The sequence below is a fragment of the Pan troglodytes genome, chromosome 1 (genome assembly GCF_028858775.2).
Source record: "Pan troglodytes isolate AG18354 chromosome 1, NHGRI_mPanTro3-v2.0_pri, whole genome shotgun sequence".
Lineage (NCBI taxonomy): Eukaryota > Metazoa > Chordata > Mammalia > Primates > Hominidae > Pan > Pan troglodytes.
Window position 1 is genome coordinate 149,220,100 of NC_072398.2, and position 18,259 is coordinate 149,238,358.

Consider the following 18,259-nt stretch of genomic DNA (forward strand, 5'->3'; position numbering starts at 1 on the left):
AAAGTATTAAAGCAATATACAAAATACTCAAAAGGTATTCTTGAGAATAGTGCAAAAATGTCTAGTAATATCATCAATTGTATAAACATCTGATAACATCAATTTTATACATACATAAGAGTTTATGGTGATTTATTCTTTATAAATAGGAAAAACTGACTTGAATAAAATAAACTAACAAATCAAAGCTATATTTTCATTTATTTTCAATTAAAAGCTAACATATGATGAATTAACTGCAACCTTGACATGCTCCTCTTGATTTTCACAGAATTAACAAGCAATAAGGAGAACGAGGCCATTAGTGTATGTAATCTACAAGATTTTCAATATTCTAAAAATACTTAAGTGATACTTGCACTACAAGCTATTCAATTTAGTATTGTTCTAAGAGCTCATTCTTACTCCCTAATTTTTTTTTAGAAATACTCTTAAACTTATTAAAAATCAATCCCAAATGTTTTTAAGAAATGCAACTCCAGAAAATGTGAATTCTAAGATACTTATGCTTCGTTATTGGATGTTTTAATCATGTAATATTAACCTAAATAATCATTGTTTTAAATCTATTCTAATTTTAAGAAACCAATGACAGGTTTCCAGGCTGAAATATCAGAGGACTTAGGTACTTCTTATTAGTAACACAATATAAGAAAATTAGTAAAAAATAAAACACATGCGGTATGAGGGAGTAAGTACAGTATTAAAGTAGGTAAAGGTTATGTTTGACTATCAAGTTCATTATAATTCTATGTCACCCTATTTGTACAAACTGTCACCATAATTCTATAAAATATTTTAAGCAGTAGTAATAAGGACTCTGATGAGAATCAACCCTAATTCTTACAGAGAATACAATGATAGAAAAGTGCTTTTGGAATGTATTCTTGAATACCTTACTGTGTTGTAGCTGTTATCTGAATCCCATACAGCAACGAGATGAAACAAAGATTTTCTCGAGGTGAAATTCAAATACTTTCAAAAGTACAGGTATTTTTGCATTAGCCAAAGCTACTGTGGGCCACTAACTACTACTAAGAGATAACACAGCATGATGCTCTGTCAAATAGTAAAATGTTGGACTAAGTCTTTTCCTTGAACATAGCTAACTTTTTACTTAAGGCCTCTGACACGAGTATTAACAACTACCTTTCTGCTTTGACTTATATTTGGTCAAAATAACAGTATCTTTTAAACCAACAATCTGATTTAAAGATCACTAAGAATTAATAAATTTTCTAAACCATGACATAAAAACTCAGTGATTAAATAATTTTAACAAATGGGTTTTTTCCCTTCTTAAACACGTATCTCAAAAAAAATAGTTTTAGCAATCATATTCCTATTAAAATGTATAACACACAAATATTAGAGACAAAGCTACCCATGAGTAGAAAGCATGAGTATTTTTGTTCTGAATTTTAGGGATTTCCTTAGATGTTGTGTTTATTTTTAAATAAAGGTAATGCTACTGTGTTTAAATTTTTGAAGAAAATGTATAAAATTTTATGATTTATTCTCATTTTAAAATAACAAACTTGATATTCTAAGATTTTAACATTTCTCTTTAGTGCAGCTTTGAATTAACAACGTTACCTGAACACCACAAAATCTACTACATTCAGTGTAGATAATAAAAAGTATTCTTTTTATACCTTTGTTAAGATTTCAATTTGAGAAAATCTTTATTAAATAGGCAAAAGAAATGGCTTTGAAACATACAACAGGCAAAATGACACTAATATTGTTTATTTTTGTTCCTAAAATAAAAATATTAATTTCTAAATCCTGGGAATAACAAGAGCAATTTAAAACATTTTTTTCCAATACATTTATTAAAACATGCAGGTTTATAATTTTGCATTCTAGACTCTTCATACACATATATAAATTTTCTAATCTTATTTAGGGTTTATCATATTCTTTGGTAACTTCCATTTAAAATGTTTAACATGTTCAAATATTTGACTCCCATTCTTATAAAATTTATATTTAAAATATTATTTTAAATCTATCCTCTTAATACATAATACTCTCAATTGGAGGACTATTCTTCATAATATATACTATTCATAATAGCTTATTATTTTAAAAACCAGTCTGCTCACACAGATGCAAGAACAATTAATATATACGCAGCTATGCTTAAATAATGTATATACAAAGGAGCAGAGAATGTTTTATCATAAATTCATTTTTTATTATTAATTCAAGAATATGTGATAAAATTTTCTTTGATAATTTACCAAGATCATGGTTACTTTAAACCGAAAATCAGTTACCAATCTATTTCCTTGTCATAAACATCCCTAATAAAATACCAATAATACTTTTATGAGAACAATTAATTTGATTAACTTTTCAGTACAATTTCTTTTCAATGGATTCAGATTTCAGTATTTTAAAAATCGCTCAGTAGTCTACCTTCAAATTTAAGACAAAACAGGTAGAACTTACCCTAGCTGTGCCTTTCCAGTAACCTTACAGAAGTTATGCACTCTGTGACAGTTACTGTGCCTCACATAACCATTTTCCTGGAATGAATTCTCCAGTAACCCTTACCTCACTGTGAAGGAGGTTTTAGTATTAGGGGGAAAAAAGGTAATGAACTATAACATCAGATCCCATTTTGCAGTGCCTATTATATTAAAAACCAACTATGATAAGAAATATCTTTTTATCATATTATTTAAGACAATGACATAAATTTGGCAGTAAAGAGTATCTATCAATAATTGTATGGAAAAGAAGCATTTGTATACTTTTGTAAAACATACCATCTTAATCCTATTGAAATATAATTGCTGTTGCTAATATTCTTACCACCCCATTATAAAAATGCTCTGTATAAATGTGGCACACACTTGTTAAGATAATACGGGGCCACGCTGAGAGAATACTACTTATAAAAAAGCCCATACCAGTACCACAAATCTCTTTATTAAACAAGTTTCCTTACTTAGAGGATTATTCTTTGTCACAGTAACAATCTGACTTTTCACATTAGTAAAGATTAGCTACTAAAATAATAAATCTGAAACAAGGAATTTCATTAAGAAACAAAGCTTTTTAAAATGCAAAATAAATATTTTTGTCATATTACTTGGTAAAATAAGAGAAATGAACTATTACATCTCTTTCCAAAGATACATAATGGATAATAACCTTTCTATTTTTTACCAACCAACAAGCAAATTCTAAAATAATGTTACTATACCAAAATGCAAAAATGAAAAGACTGGAATTGATTTTTTAATAAAATGTAATATAATATCCTATCATTAAATTTCCTGGCACAAATAAGTGTATTTAGGCAATATGAAAAATTCTACTCACTAAAAAATATCCAAATGCCTCTAAAAGCTTATCACCCTGCTTACCTAAACACCCGAATGAAAAACTCTCAAGTACTTCCCTAAGTATCTGGCTTACAATTCCTTAGAAATTCAGCTGGCACAGAGTCATAAACAGAATTCAGGTTTCAATCAAGTACTGTCTATTCTGCCTGCATTCATTTTTTTCCCAAGTTAGTCAGCAGTTTTCTAAATCATGTAATAGTAGGTCCTTATTAGTAGTTCCCGTGTTTTAATGTCATTGAACTCATGTCCATTATTGCAAGTAAAAGTCATTAAGCCAAAGCGATCGTTTTTCTGTTTAGAAAAGCACATATGCAACTCATCTAATCTGGTCTATTAATTAAATGTAGAGGAATGTAATACACTGTGATATGTTTAGTGGTCATTTAATAATATGTTACATATCTGGAAAATTACCTAAAAAGCTGGGATCTCTTTTGTAACAACTACTACGCATTTAAACAAGACAGTTCTGCAGTCATTCTCCCTGAGCTTTAGACAATCATAAATAAAAAATTATAATCTCAAAATGGATCTGGTATCTTTATTATATTTTAAGTTATTTTTAATCAAAAATATAATAAGGCACATTTGTAATCTGTGAATACAGGAAATGATAAGGCACATTTGTAATCTATGAATAAAGGAATTGATAAACACAAGGCCTTTAGTACATTAAGTTGCACTATAATTTGGCTCATCTCAAAATGCCTTACTTTCTTTAGAACAATTTTTTCAAACAAAAATAAAAAATATTTTAATAAAACATAACTTTCAAAGGGAAATGTCAATTTATACTGCTTTGATTATTTCATCGCATATAAAAGCTCCCTCTGCAGGTAATAACAAGGTTTAGCAAAAATATTTGAAACGTGGGCAGTTACCTTAGTAAAAATGCAAGTCACCATTTTATAGAAATACTACTCTACTATCCAACATTTTTCTCTCTTCCTTACCAATTACCTGATTAAAATAATTGCTCTTGAAAATCTGTGGTTCAACATGATTATTCTTGCCCTCCATCCTGGTTAAGATGGCAACTTGAGCAGACAGGATACACAAACTTTTCACAAAGTCACCCAAGACATACTCAGACAGTGTATTTCAAGGAAAAAGAAAACATTACCTTGCTTACACAGCACCAGCCTGAAATGATAGACCACTCCAAAAAAAAAAGCTGCCCGGCTCATTTATCTGATTCATTTTCTGAACACAAAGTAAACAAAGGTAGCATCTTAGGATCAATTTAAAATCAAAGATAAAAGATCAATTTTAAATTAACGCAGTGATAACTGTATTTTCTTCTTATTCTGAATAATTCTAAAATTTACACCTGGAGAGTATTTATGAAAAATCTATTTTCATTTCAATTAAAAAAAAAAACTGATCTGGGTTGCAAAATGCTCTTTACCCTTCTGTAACATGTTTTCAGAATTTGTTTTAGATTTGTTTACACAATGTGCTCTTCTGCCATATTTCTTTCCACAAGTATACAGAGATATGATGTGATGTATCTCTGCCAAGGGAGCAAAAAACAGAAAGTTAAGAACAGTTTCTAAGTCTCGGGGGCAACGTGTTATAAAAAACATGTTGCTGCAGAACCCTGATGCCCCTCTCCCTTAAAATGTCTCGGTTCCAACATAAACATACCACCTTGATAACATGTAAATACTGACTGGAAATCTGAGGCAAAGCCAGTTTGACTTACCTAGAAATAAACTGACAGGCTTATAAGAAGTGATTTTTTAAAACTAAGGTTCTTATTGAACAAAGGAAAATTATAAGATATGCTAAAACATACAGAAATATCATACTGAGGTATCAGTTATATCTTTTCCCAATGAAACAAATGAGGTAAGAGGAACAGCAACAGCAAATCAGCAGTGTTTTTTGTGGGGTTTTCTGCTTAAGAAAAAGTAATCAAATTTTGTTTCATGTATATTTTTAGATATTCAGGCTGTAGATCTAGTTTAAAACCCGTAACAATATGAAAAGTCATTTCCGTGCAGGCTATGGGTATCATAGCACTTGTAGTAGAAAAAGCAAAGTGGGAGAACATTCCTATTTATTCATCTATTGAGCTATCAAGAGGAAGCACCTAATATTCAAACATTGTCTTCTTTGTGACAGAGAGAACTCTGAAAAGCGCAAAAAAGTTATATGTCCTTAGTAAAAGTGAACATGTCTAGGACATTATAATTTTAGTGTAATTTTTATTTGTTGACGCATATGAGGCAAAGTGAAGTGTTTTAGAATTATGCTCATCTCTTTAATATTGGAGAGGTATTATTTTCAGTACATGAATCTTCAGTATATCTTCTGTCATTTAATACATTAAGCCTTCATCAAACTAAAAAAAAATGTACAATTACTAGGACAAAAATACATAAGCATAGAATATTATCAAAATTAATGTTTCCCAAAATATCTTAGATTTTAACCATAGGAAAGTCAGGAATTGTAAGAACTAAAATACACCATAAGCATCCTGACATTAAGAACACAAAGATGAGTGGAGAAAATGGTACATAAGAAATGTGTTCTGTAATTTCTAATCAATAACCACAGTAGCAAACACTATAAAATGGTAGACTTTTAATGCAGAGAAAATTTCCGTATGGATGGTACCAGTTTAATAAAGGAGTAATAATTCCACATAGAAATACTTTGCTTCAAAGTAAAGACACAGGGAAACTCATTTTAAACATGATTATTTGTTATGTAAATTGAAGCTGAAAACTGATTAAGTAAACGTAGTCTGCATAAAACAGAAATATTGTATCAACTAAAAATTTTATCTAAAATCTTGTAATGGTTTGCCCATTATATGGAGAACTGCTGTCATAGTACTTACAATGTTAATAATAAATGATTAGAATTAGAACTTACTTTATGAAGAAAACAGAATTCTCTTTTGTTCGCTCTATAAATAGACACTATTTACTATCATCTTCAAGAGGAAGCATTAGTCAAAACAAGGTCACCTAACCCACCCCCAGCAGTCAAGTGCCATTTTTGACAGTAATTGAGGTTAGATTATGCTGTCATCTAAATCCAGAGTAATAACTAGCTTGAGGTGTGGACTGATGTAAAAATACCTATAAAAGGAGGCAAAGTGTGGATAGTACAAGCATTTCTCAGTCCACAGGCAGGAGATATAGATATATTTGACAGCAAAACAGATATTTATGTCATACCATTTTCAAAATCAGTTTTAAAAGAGATACCTTAATCATACGTATTTTACATTTTAAACTTCCTAATTTTTAGCCAACAATAAACAACAAGTATTGATATATACAAAGAAACAGACTATAAAATGTGTGTTTATGTATGTACATATGTGTGACCAAGAAAGGGGTTAACAAGTACTACCTAATGATTGAAAATAGCAAAATTAAGCCCATTTTTATTAGGAACCTCATGGTGCATCCTTCTTCGCTAGTATGATGGCTGAAGATTTTTCTTATTCATCCAGAAAAAAAGACAGGATTGTATCTGGTTTTGTTCTAACAAATTAACATGTGCTTGAATTGATGCTAAGTCTAAAGTTAACCATCTTTTCAACTTCTCCCATCTCTCATAGCCAAGAACTAATAGTTCATTTTTATCTCCATCTCTTTTTTTATCAGATTTAAAAATATATATAAATGTTACTTAATGCATTTTAAAACAGAATTAAGACTTGGTCACATATTTCAGGAAGTTAACATCTGCCTAACCTACCCAATTTTTAACAATATATTTCTGTTTTTATTAAAGTACTAAATCTACCGCAAAAAAGTCCTCCAAAGACTTTTTAGCCTTAAATAGGCTTCTTTTAAGATAACTAATTTCAACACTGAAATTCAAAGATTAAGGTGTAATCCCTGTGTCTGAATTTTAATGATTATAATGTACTCCTCACAGATTGGAAAAATCAATGACAAAACCAACAGGGGCCACGTTTTGCTCAGCATACGTTTTCTTGTCAGGTCGTGATTAATGCTGTGCTCTGTAGAGGGAGACATTACATCTGGGCTAAAACAGACCTAAACTTTACCCTCAGGCAGAAATCTGATTTAAACATCTCTATTTAAAGTGACATTTGTCCTCCCCTTTCAACTATTTTCCCTAGAAATTCCAGGAAGTTGACTTCATGACCTAAAAACAGCCGGTGGCTTTGAGTAGCGGTTGTGCTTGTTCCTGCACTTCCGTAAATCTGGGTGCCAGAATTAATCAAGGTGGTAATAAAACAGGTGCCCAGCTATCTGCTACGATGAATGCCATGGTACTTTATTGCCACAAGAATTTGGGATTTAGAATTCAATGTAATTCTAGAGTCAGTGGTAAGAATTGCCAAAATGTATTTTGGTTGCTGATAATAACCTATTTATATCTTATAATGGAGTAGGTTTCTTTTGATTCTTAAGATTACACCTGATATTTCACTAATCTAAAATATCAACTGATAATAAATCCAAGGAATATGGAAAAGCAACTACTTAAAAACAAACCTCTAAAATAAATGAGAATATGCCAGTGGAAGTAGTTTCTCGTATGTCATGCAATAGCTTTCATAAAAACAAAACAAAACAAAAATGAAAAGCAAAAAGAAAAAACTCTGCATCTAACAAAAGTCACCAAGAAAACAAATGTATGCATATCAAAACAGGCGCCAATATCCTTACACTGTGAACATGGTAACTTTTGATATTATTAAGCAATGTAGACACTGCTGGCGAGTTCCTACAAACCAAGGTAATCTAATTTCTGTTGTTTTTCAACCTAAATTGATTTTTTTTCTTTTAGTCATTCTGGTAATTGAACAAACTTACATAAGTGTGATGGGATTTTACTTACTACCAGACAATGCATAAAATCATCTGTGAAGACAAACTATATTACTTCATAAAACTGCATTTTCGTTGTAATTAAACAAATTGTATTTAAACTTGCTTTCTACTTCCAAAGCAATCAATAGTATTTTGCTATAAGCTGCACTTTACTTGCAGGTGTTAAGCGCTTGGTTCCTTTATTCAATCTACTTTTTTTTTCCTTTAGATAATGTTTATTTGTCAAATATAGGAGGTTTTTTGTAAAAAAATAAAATAATAAAATAAGCTTTTAAAAAACTGTTGGATAAGAATCTATCAAAAAATATCTACAAATTATTGCCTACTTAGTGCAGCAGATATATGATCTCAGGAAAAAAATGTTAAATATTTTTGATTAGGATCTCCCTTTTCTCATGACACCGTGACTCACACACACACACAAAAATACTTACATCAAAACAATCAAAACATTAAGAAAATTTCTATACTTAACATGCTTAACAAAACCTATATACTACACTCAAAATACCAAATTAAAGTCCTGAGTAAAATTTAGGGTTGACAGACCCTTGTTACTCCTTTAGAAATTACCACACTAAGTCAAGGATTATAATTCCCTAATTCCAATAATTAACTATTCATCTCTGTGTTAAAGAAACTATTTCCTTAAGCTTTTTCTTAAAGCATTAAAAAATATAATCACTACCTGGCCAATCTCTGAGAGCATCTTAAGCAGCAAAAAGATTTTAGAGAATAGTCTCAATTTATTTTTGTGACAGCATCAAGCCTAATTACAATAATCTGAGTGATTAAATACTTTTCAACCTTTCAACCTTCAATCAAGAATTATTTGAAGAGATGAATATTTGGATGGGGCTATAGAATAATTAGTCTTATGTAAGAGAGAAGTAAACTAGCCTATGATTTTAATCTATCTTGGAAATATAAATGTTCTAATCTTTGTTAAAAATAGCAACAAAAGTTATCCATTTAGGTTACATTAACTCATATTTAATCCATAGGAACTGATATGACCAAAACATTCACAGAACTTCAACTCCTTTTCAGCTCTAGTAGCTAAACTTGCTATTTTTAATGCTTTATCGAAATCTGTCAATTTGAAAAGTTTTTAGCTAGGCATTTTTGCAAATAATCTTGAAGAACCATTTTTTTGTAACGATGCATTTTATTTGCAAAATATATTACCTTAAAAATAATTGCACTTATTTTTTACATAAATCTTTTCTGCAGAAAAGCAGACAGACGTCAAATGCGCATCTCTCCCTTCAAGACTCAAAATCAGATATGGTGAAACAGTAAGAGGCAAAAGTGCTACAGTCTTTGAAGAAACTTTTGTAAAAATAGCACCTTATGTGAAACTAAATTCCTCCATTTCCAAAGCTATCTTTCATTCCTAATCTAAGTAACCCTTAATCTATGTTCTTAAATATCAGCATTGGGCAAGCGGTATGGATTGTTAAAATGAAAACAGATTTCTTTTAGGTAGGTACAAGTATGTTTAACCTACATCTTAGAATTCCACCTACACCTGTCAATAAACTGAGTGTTATTTGAATATTCACAAAAGTGAGGTCAAATAAATATTTTGATAGAAAATAAAGCAATAACATTTTATTACTATGGTTTGTAGATTTCTAGTTACCTCTTGACCTTCATGACATCTCAATCTCAATTCACATATTCTTATATTAAGATACTAAAACGCTATTCTAAATTTAATGAAACACAGAAAGCTTCAATAATGATCAAATAAAGATTAACCCTAAGTAAACCTTAGTTTTAAAGCTCTCTTCTAGCTCATTTCAAAAAAGGAAACACCCAGAAGCCTGCTGTTAATGTTTCTGCTGATTGTGAAAACTGCAGCAGTAAAAACCCCAACTGTTTGTCTTAAATTGAGACTTGTATTACTGCACGTGAGATCTGTATATTTACATTAGTTTTTGTAACATTTGGAAGTTTTGTTGCCTGCTTTGATGTTAGTCCATTAATAAAGCAGACAGTCAAAAGCCTGGAAAAAATTATACTTATTGGAAATTCTCAAGTCAAAACTTGAAGTAATTGGTTTGTTCTACCCCACATGATTCAACATTCTGATTTCCCCAACTACCTGCTCCCAGAGCTATCTCCATTTCTAAATTCGTTTTCTGTTGCCAACACATAGTAACCCAGTGATTGAAAATGGCAGCTGAAGTGCTTCTACAACACATTAATTTTTCTCTAAGTAGTCTAATTTTGTCATCTAAATGTTGAAAAATCTTCTTTTCACTACATTTTGCACCTTTAGAGGTTTACTGAATTCAAGATCACCCTCACATAAAGTGAAAAGCAATGTTTTCAAGACAATTTTTAGATTATCACTAATAGCTCTAAAGGATAATGTTGTTTTCTTTATAACACTCTGCATTCAAAGCAGACTAGTTAACAGCAACTTAAGTGCAATAATAGCAATTACATCAATGTGGCCCTTTTTTTTTTTAACCACTAAAGTACTTCCTAGACAAGTGAAGGGATCAGATAAATAAACTACCATAAAATAATTTCAGGGTAAGGATATAATGATATACAATCTCAATGGCACAGAAAAAAAAACCTAATTATAATCCAAAAAAAAAAAATCATCCGATTACACTTAAGCTAAAAATGTTAGGCAATTAATGATAGTTTTTCCCCTCTGAAATTGTTATATTGGAATTCATTTTCATTAATAAAATAAAAGCAAGGAGTTTGAACATTAGTAAATGAAAGGTTATCAATTCATATTCAAAAGCAACCAAACATCTAAGGTAAAACTATAAAAAATATGAGCTTACATCTCCAAAAAAGTCTCCCCTGAAATTCATTTCCATCTTAGAACTAAGTTTTGTAAATTCTTAAGTCAAAAAAATAAAACTAATTCTTCCCAAGAAATTGAAGATAAAAGTTCCCCCTTGACCCATCTGCACTTGATAACTAACCCAAATGACCCAAGCACTTGTTCTTGTTTTTTTCATTCATGGATATTGAATTGTTAAAAGAAATTCAAAGATATGTTCTCTCTGTAAACATAAAAAAGCAAGAACAAATAAACTATATTTTTTAAAATAAACCAACTGAATACTAGAGTTTACTGTTTGACAAGATACACAAATTTTGAAACAAAACAATATTTAAACAGAATTATCTATTTAAATAGAATTCACAAAAATTTGAATCTTCACTTAAAAAAACTTTTCCAAGCTTCTATTTGCAACAGAAGTTGTGTCAAGTTCATTTGAGGTTTTAATTTTCAACATCCTCCGCTGACTTTTTCCCTATTTATTTAGCACATAAAAAACAAAGTTACCTACGTGTACAAATGAGTCTTTTAATCACAAAATTTCTATTGTTTTAGAGACTAATTAAAAACTAATTAAATGGCCTTTTCATTTTACTAATAAAACAAAGTGTAGTTCCTAAAAAAGCATTAAGTTAGAAGGAAAGGCTTTCTCACTCTCTCTTACACTGAAGGGACCCCAAAAGACAGGCAACAGTGACTATCATAAAACAAAAGGTCACTCTTTTTCTAGGAACAAACCATTTATCAATAGAAAATAATTGTCTTGCCATTTGCAAGGGCTCCACAGCAATAGACAATGTTTTTGGCTCACATAATTACAAAACAGTAAAAGTTCAGAAACACAGCCTGAATCCACCTCCCTATTTTTACCCTTTACAATTCTCATTGCCCTTTGGGCCTCCGCTTGGAAGCAAAAGGAAGACAGGCTGAAGTTTTCTCAATTGAGCTAAAGCTAAGAAACCTTTGATATGCTAATAGTCCCCTTCAAACGGTAAGAATTCACACTTGCATTAATTCAAACAATTTGTGCAGAATGATGTGAAATGGCACCTCTTTTAGAGGCAAACAACAAAAGGAGAGAATCGGAATGTCTGAAGAAACTAAACAACAGAACATTTGTTCTGTAGTATTCTTTCTATTATGCATAAATTTATGGAAGGGTGGAGGGAGAGACAACAAAAAGTTCCATAACACACCTGGACAGAAGTAAATTTTCTTTTAAAGGGTTTCTCAAGTATTACGAAGATACAAAATTTAAAGTTACAAAGTACCCTTAGTTAGGTCAAAACAGTCCCATCACAAGTTGGAATGTTGCCACAGATGAGTACCAAAACTATTCTATTTTTCTGCTCTGGATGCATATTGCCTCTTTAGTGCCTATTTTCTAAGGTTTGCCCAAGATCAAACCTGACATAGCAAGAGACAACCTAACAGGTAATTATTTACCAAAGGATGTGACTTTCTTCGTTGTGCAACTTCGTTGAGCAAAGAGCAAACTCGGTGGGGCCCGTTCCAGACATAAATAGTGACAGAGAAATGAATGAATCAACTACGTCTGTTAAATCTATGCCTCTGGAAAGGGGAAGAGAAGTGCACGTACTGAAAGAATGCAGAATAAAATCAAAGAATTGAGGGCGGGGTGGGGAAGAGAGTGCCTTAGAACCTGGCCTTTGTAACGGGAACCATATGGTTGGTAGCTGCAGCTCAGACGCTCCCAGGCTGCTTGGGAGAAGCTGCTAAGCAGCCTGACACCTTTCAAGAAACAGGAGGAAAACATTTCCTCGGTCGGAATCTGAGACAACAGTTTGTATCGGGAAGAACGGAATGGAGGGCGGGGAGAGGGAGAAAAGATGAGGAGGAGGAGTCCCTAAAAAGAGAAAGGCTATGATAGATACCGCAGGACTTGTCCCTCCCAACTATGCTTTGAGAGCACAGAGTGAACAGAGGATTTGAGGGGGGGAAAAAAAAAAGCCTCCACTCAGCGACACTTTAGCATTAAGTAAAGCTTCCAGTATTCTCCCCTCACCCCAACCCCGCAGTCTGGCGAAAGGAACAAACTTTACGGGTCCCAAGCGCAGAAGTCTCGCAGGCGCACCTCGACACTGCTGGGGCGCTTCCATGGTTTGGCTCGCCCTCGCCCCCTCTGCCTGAGGGTCGCCCCAGCCAATCAAGGAGCCCACGCTCGGGCAGCGCGGGGGTCTCCCCTTCCCTCGCGATCCTCCCACGCCTTTCTCTCGTCGCCACTCCCCAGTGGCACCCCCATCCCACAAACCAAGCTCCCGAGGCTCCCTGCCCCACAGCCACTCCAGCAGCATACACTCCGTAACTTCTCCCGCAGGCCCAACGCGGCCCGCTGCTGCCCTCTCACTGCGGCTCCGGGAGGCTCTCTGCCCTCCCCGTGGCCCGCCGGGTCCCCGGCCCCTGCACCCTCCCGCCCCACGAGGCCGCCCTGGCAGCAGCAGCCCCGCCGCTCCCAATCGTAGCCAGTCCCGGCGGCGGCCCGACCACATCTGGCTGCGCTTTGCTGTCATCCTCGCCTCCCCACACCACCTAACCACCGACGAGAAGGAACAGCAACCCTCAAAAACTCGTCCAAGCCCTCCCCCACCGTCCACTTCCCCCGAACTCGCTCCAGCCGCTCAGCCTCCCCGCTCCACTTACAGTGCGGGACCGGAGGGCAAGGCGGGCGGGACGCTGGGGTGGCCCCGGGCCCCAGCGCCCGGAGCAAATAAGCTCCGCCGAGGACGCGCTTCACACTCCTCCTCCCCAGGCCCCCCAGTGAAAGGACGGGAGGAACCTTGCGACCACAAGCTTTTATGAAATTAAAAAATGCATGGCTACCGGAGCCTCATCCTAACCCCCTTGCCAGCGCCCCCGGCAACTAGACTGATGCCTGGAGAGCGTTACAATGGCTCCACGAGAAAAGGAGAAGCCGGCTGGACCGGACTCAGAGTTCTGCGGATCGATTTCCAAGAGGAGATTGGGGGGAGGGAGCGAGCAGCCCGAGCGAGCGCGGGTCTCCCCCTGGGCCAGCCGAACAGCAACAGCCGAGCCCCATTAACCCGCGGCTCCCTGCGCCTCCAGCATCCACCCCCGGACTGGAGGCGCAAAGCAAACAGGTCTTCGAAGCTGGGCACAGAGGCACATTGTTCGCTCCTGCGGCTCTTACCTCCGTCTGCGAGCGCGCCCCGAGGGAGGGCCGTCTGGCGCGGGGGCCGCGCGGGGACAGGCGCGGAGGGCAGCGGCTACCCCGGCCGGAGGGGGCCGAGGCCGGCCGCGAGCGGGTCCTCGGCCGCCGAGTCCGCGCGGGAGGCAGCGCCGCAGCTCCCCGGCCGGACACGGCGCCGCAGCTCGGCGCGTCCTCCTGCTCGGCCGCCGCCGCCTCCAGCCGAGCAGCCAGCGCCGGGCGGCTCCTGGGGTTAAGTCAACATTTTCCCGCAGTTTCCCACACGCCGCTCTTCGAGAGAGGTCTTTCACACACACGCACACACCCCCAGACCCCACGCTCCCTTAAGAAAAAAAAATCGGGAATCAGAGCGAAAGGGGTGGTGGAAGCAAAAGCCTGACAGAGGTGCGCAGACTTGGGAGTCCCTTCGAAGCGACGGGCGGGTGGGCGCCGGCGGCGCGAGGCCAACTCAGTTTGTCAGGCGAAGCCCCGCAGCCCCCCGAGCGCCCGGCCGGAATAGCATCCCTCGCGCCGACCCTGCGGCCTGGGGCGGGAGGCGGCGGCGACCCCTCCTCACATTTCGGATCTCCCGGCCGGGGCTGAGAGGTGGCCGCTGCCCCAAGGAAGGCTGGCGGCGCAGACTCGGGCTCGGGGAAGCAAAGAGGAGCCGGGAAGAGCCACGCCACACACAGCAGCGGAGGGGAGATGCCCCCCAACAATCCCAAGGAATTCTCTGGTAAGCTCCCGATTTCGCCCCAGCACCTCTGCGTGTGTGTGAGCGGAGAGAGAGTGAGAGGGACCGAGAGGGAGCGAGAGGGGGAGAGAGAGAGAGAGAGAGAGAGAGAGAGACGGGGGAATGCGAAGTCCTGACACAGACTCTCCGCGAGGTCTGAACTGGAGTCACCTCCAGCCTCCTCCTCCTCCTTCCCCCAAATCCGCCCTCCCCGCCAGTTGGGCTAATCATATAAACATACTAGCGTGTACAGCGGCAAAGGACAAATCTCTCCCTCCTGAGTTTTCCAGCAAGGGGCTCGGGCAAACTCAAAAGAAGATTACAGGCAGCTAAGTACAAAACGTGGAGCAGATAATCTATAACTCATTGTCGCCCAATGGCCATTTTCCACTCCATTTGAGCAGCTGCTGCGGCCGTGCGCCCAAGCGGCGGGGAGGAGGAGCGAAAGGGGATACTTACGGGCTCGAGCCCTTCGGACGGCGGTGGCGGTGGCCAAGCAGCCGCCCGAGGACCAGGCCGGCCCCGGCTCCGCCGGCGGGGCGGCCGCAGGGCTGTCCGGGCGGCGGTGGCGGCGAGGGACGCGCGCGCACGGCCGTGGAACGCGCCCCGGAGGCGGCCTGCGCCAGCTCCCGCCCCTCCCCTTCTCACCCCTCCCAGTCGGCTTGCGCTCCCCCTACCCCCAGGTCCCCGAGCTCTGCCTCCAGCTCCCCCCATTAACACACCCATTCAACCGCTAACCCTTAGCCCACCCCCAAACTCCACTCACTGCGCGCTGGGTCCTCCGCGCGCTTCTCCGGCGCGCGCTCTCCATCCTGTCCACACACATGCACTTTAAAAACATTTATTTTATTTCTGGAATGGGTGAAGAGTATTTGGGAGAGCGCTGCGAAGCGCGGCGCTCCGAGGCTGAGCGCAGGGGGGTGACCAGCGGCTCGGGGCCCCCTCCCTTCTAGGCCCAGGAGCTTGCTCCCGGCCTGGACTTCGGAGAGGCGCCCGGGATGCGTCTTTCACCCACCCTGTCTCCAGGTTTTCTCTTTTCTCCACGCACCGAGCCAGAGGCCCCGAAACTTTTAGTTTCCGTAGCCCTCCTTTTGTGTAATTGCATGGAGGAGAAAGAACGTCTGTTCGCCGCGGCTGCCTCCGTCCGGCTGCGGCGCGCGGGGGACGCTCCAGGGTTAATGCGTCTTTGATACCTGAGATTTCCGGCGCGCTCGTTAATGAAAGTTACATTTTTTAAAATTGCGATGATTTTTTCTTTGTAGTTACGTAGAGCCAGCTAAACTTTGACTTTATTGACTATATTTCACAAGAGCGTTTTGTTTGTTTTTGATTAAACTCACCAGGATAAGCAAAGGAAGGAAAGGAGACTACAAGGCTCTTTACTCTCAAGTATAGTCACAGAGCTGTTAGGTCTGTTTCCCTCATTTCCTTACATTGAAACTGCCTTTGCTCTTGTCCTCTGAACACACTTCCTTGCCCCTCTCGGTTGGCAATGTCAGCAAACAGCCAGGCAGAGCCTACGATGGACCTAAGCTGAAAGGAACAGAGCAGGACAGGGCGAATCACGCTGGAAAAACGTTTAAAAGCCAGTTAAGTGTCCTGTGCATGCCACAAAATTCAAACATGGATTTTTTTTTATTGCAAAATTTCTGAGCTGGAAGCAGCTATGTTTTCAGATGTATTTGTAAACCACTGATTCTACTAATGAATGCAGCCATCAATTAAATAAGCATATTTACCTTGGTTTTCAAGAAAAAAACGATTCTCCAATATTTAAAACCTAGAAAGTAGGATAAAACTTAAGCTGCTTTGCTTTCAGAAACAATAGGTACTTTTTGGTGCTGCAGGAATGTTGCAAGCATCATACTTCAGGAATCATTCCAAACAATGTTATTAATATGTCAACAGCAGATTGTTCAAAAGACATGAAGATCCTAAATACCTATCAGTATTTTGTCAGAAAGCCAGATAGGTGTAGTACTAAAGTAAATCCAATCCAACTACTGGTCAAGTTTGTTCTTGACTTGTAGGAAATCATAGGTTAAATGTACGTGTGTCCAAATAACTAGAACATGTTCTTTTGGTGGTTTCATTGTAATTCTCAGATTAAAAAAGAACCTTTGATAATCTAATTTCTTCTACCTGATGTATTGATGTTTTAATATTCTCACTATTTCAAAAGATAAAAGGAGCAACTTAGAGCATTGGTGCTTTAAACTACATACACACTTACATCTGGAATTTCTTACATAACATAATTCAAATATTAACCACGCAGGATATAAACTAGTCTGGATAAAGTACACTTATGCAGAGCTGGTGCGAAATCTTATAACGTACCTAAGTTTTTACATATGTCAAAATACATACATACAACAGATCTACCTAGCAAAATTAAATCAGGCTACTTCAAGTCGTTGAAAAGAAGGCAGAATTATCTAATTCTCAGACCTCAGAGGTAATTTTATGATCTTCTTAGGAATATAAAATTATTTCATTCAGGATTGCAAAAGAGAATATGTCAAACTGATAGTAACTTGCATTTACCAAAATATTTTAGCCCTTCTTTGTTCATCTTTGAAGGTTTTCACTCATCTGGGCACCATTCACAAAAGCCCCAGTGAGTGCATGCATCAGTCTAATCCTATTTTCTTTTGGGAAGCAAAACTTAGGCTGAAGTTTTTATTTAGTGAGCTTAGTAAGTAATCAATAGACATTTTTGCCTGAATTAAGCTGGCCATATGTTGGCTCATTTACTTATTTATTTAACTCTCTCAGAAATAATCTCTGGAAAAACCCATTATCTATCTGCATGATATATTTGACATTCTTTGATGCTCAGGACATAAGTGAATCACTCTTCACTGTATTCTTAAAGACACAATATCACAAAAAAGGAGGATGCTTGGAAGGGGGAAGAATTTATCAAAAGTGAATTAAAATTATACAAACTAGAAAAATGCCCCATAGAAGTTTCAAATCTTATTTCAATAGGATGTGTATTCTATAGAGTTCAAAGAGTTCCACACTTTTCTCCTAAAAATATAATAGACTTGCTATGTTTTAAAATTACATTTAAGAATACTGCTTGTGTAAGACAATGTTTTAAATATTAAAGATTTTTAATTATTTCTTTATTCTTTAGAGGTAATACTTCAACCTTCTTTGTATATCCACAAAGAAGAATTGAAATAGTGTTTAATTATATTGCTAGATTCAAGATTAAGCTGTTAGCCACAAACCTGCCATTACAAAGGAACACTTAAAAGGCACACACCATAGAGTATATCTACATTCAAAAAACATAATTTACCTGGCACTCTCTGACAATTCATAACATAATTTATAACA

At 37.5% G+C, this 18,259-nt stretch overlaps 1 protein-coding gene across 50 annotated transcripts in view; it reads right to left on the reverse strand.

The window, feature by feature from the left end:
• The window catches only part of ADGRL2 (adhesion G protein-coupled receptor L2), a 682,398-nt gene that overhangs the window by 176,252 nt on the left and 487,887 nt on the right, over positions 1-18,259 (reverse strand). For 25 of the 50 annotated variants that reach the window (XR_010159335.1, XM_063815971.1, XM_024348260.3 and 22 more), the window contains exon 1: positions 14,179-14,267. The exons of 11 other annotated variants lie outside the window; for them this stretch is intronic. The gene's annotated coding sequence lies outside the window, so the exon portion shown is untranslated. Of the gene's footprint in view, positions 1-4,482; positions 4,647-14,178; positions 14,268-15,367; positions 15,504-15,674; positions 15,764-15,923; positions 16,062-18,259 lie in introns of those variants that run through there. 14 more of the 50 variants (XM_054683973.1, XM_054684360.1, XM_063816834.1 and 11 more) reach the window with 7 other exon arrangements.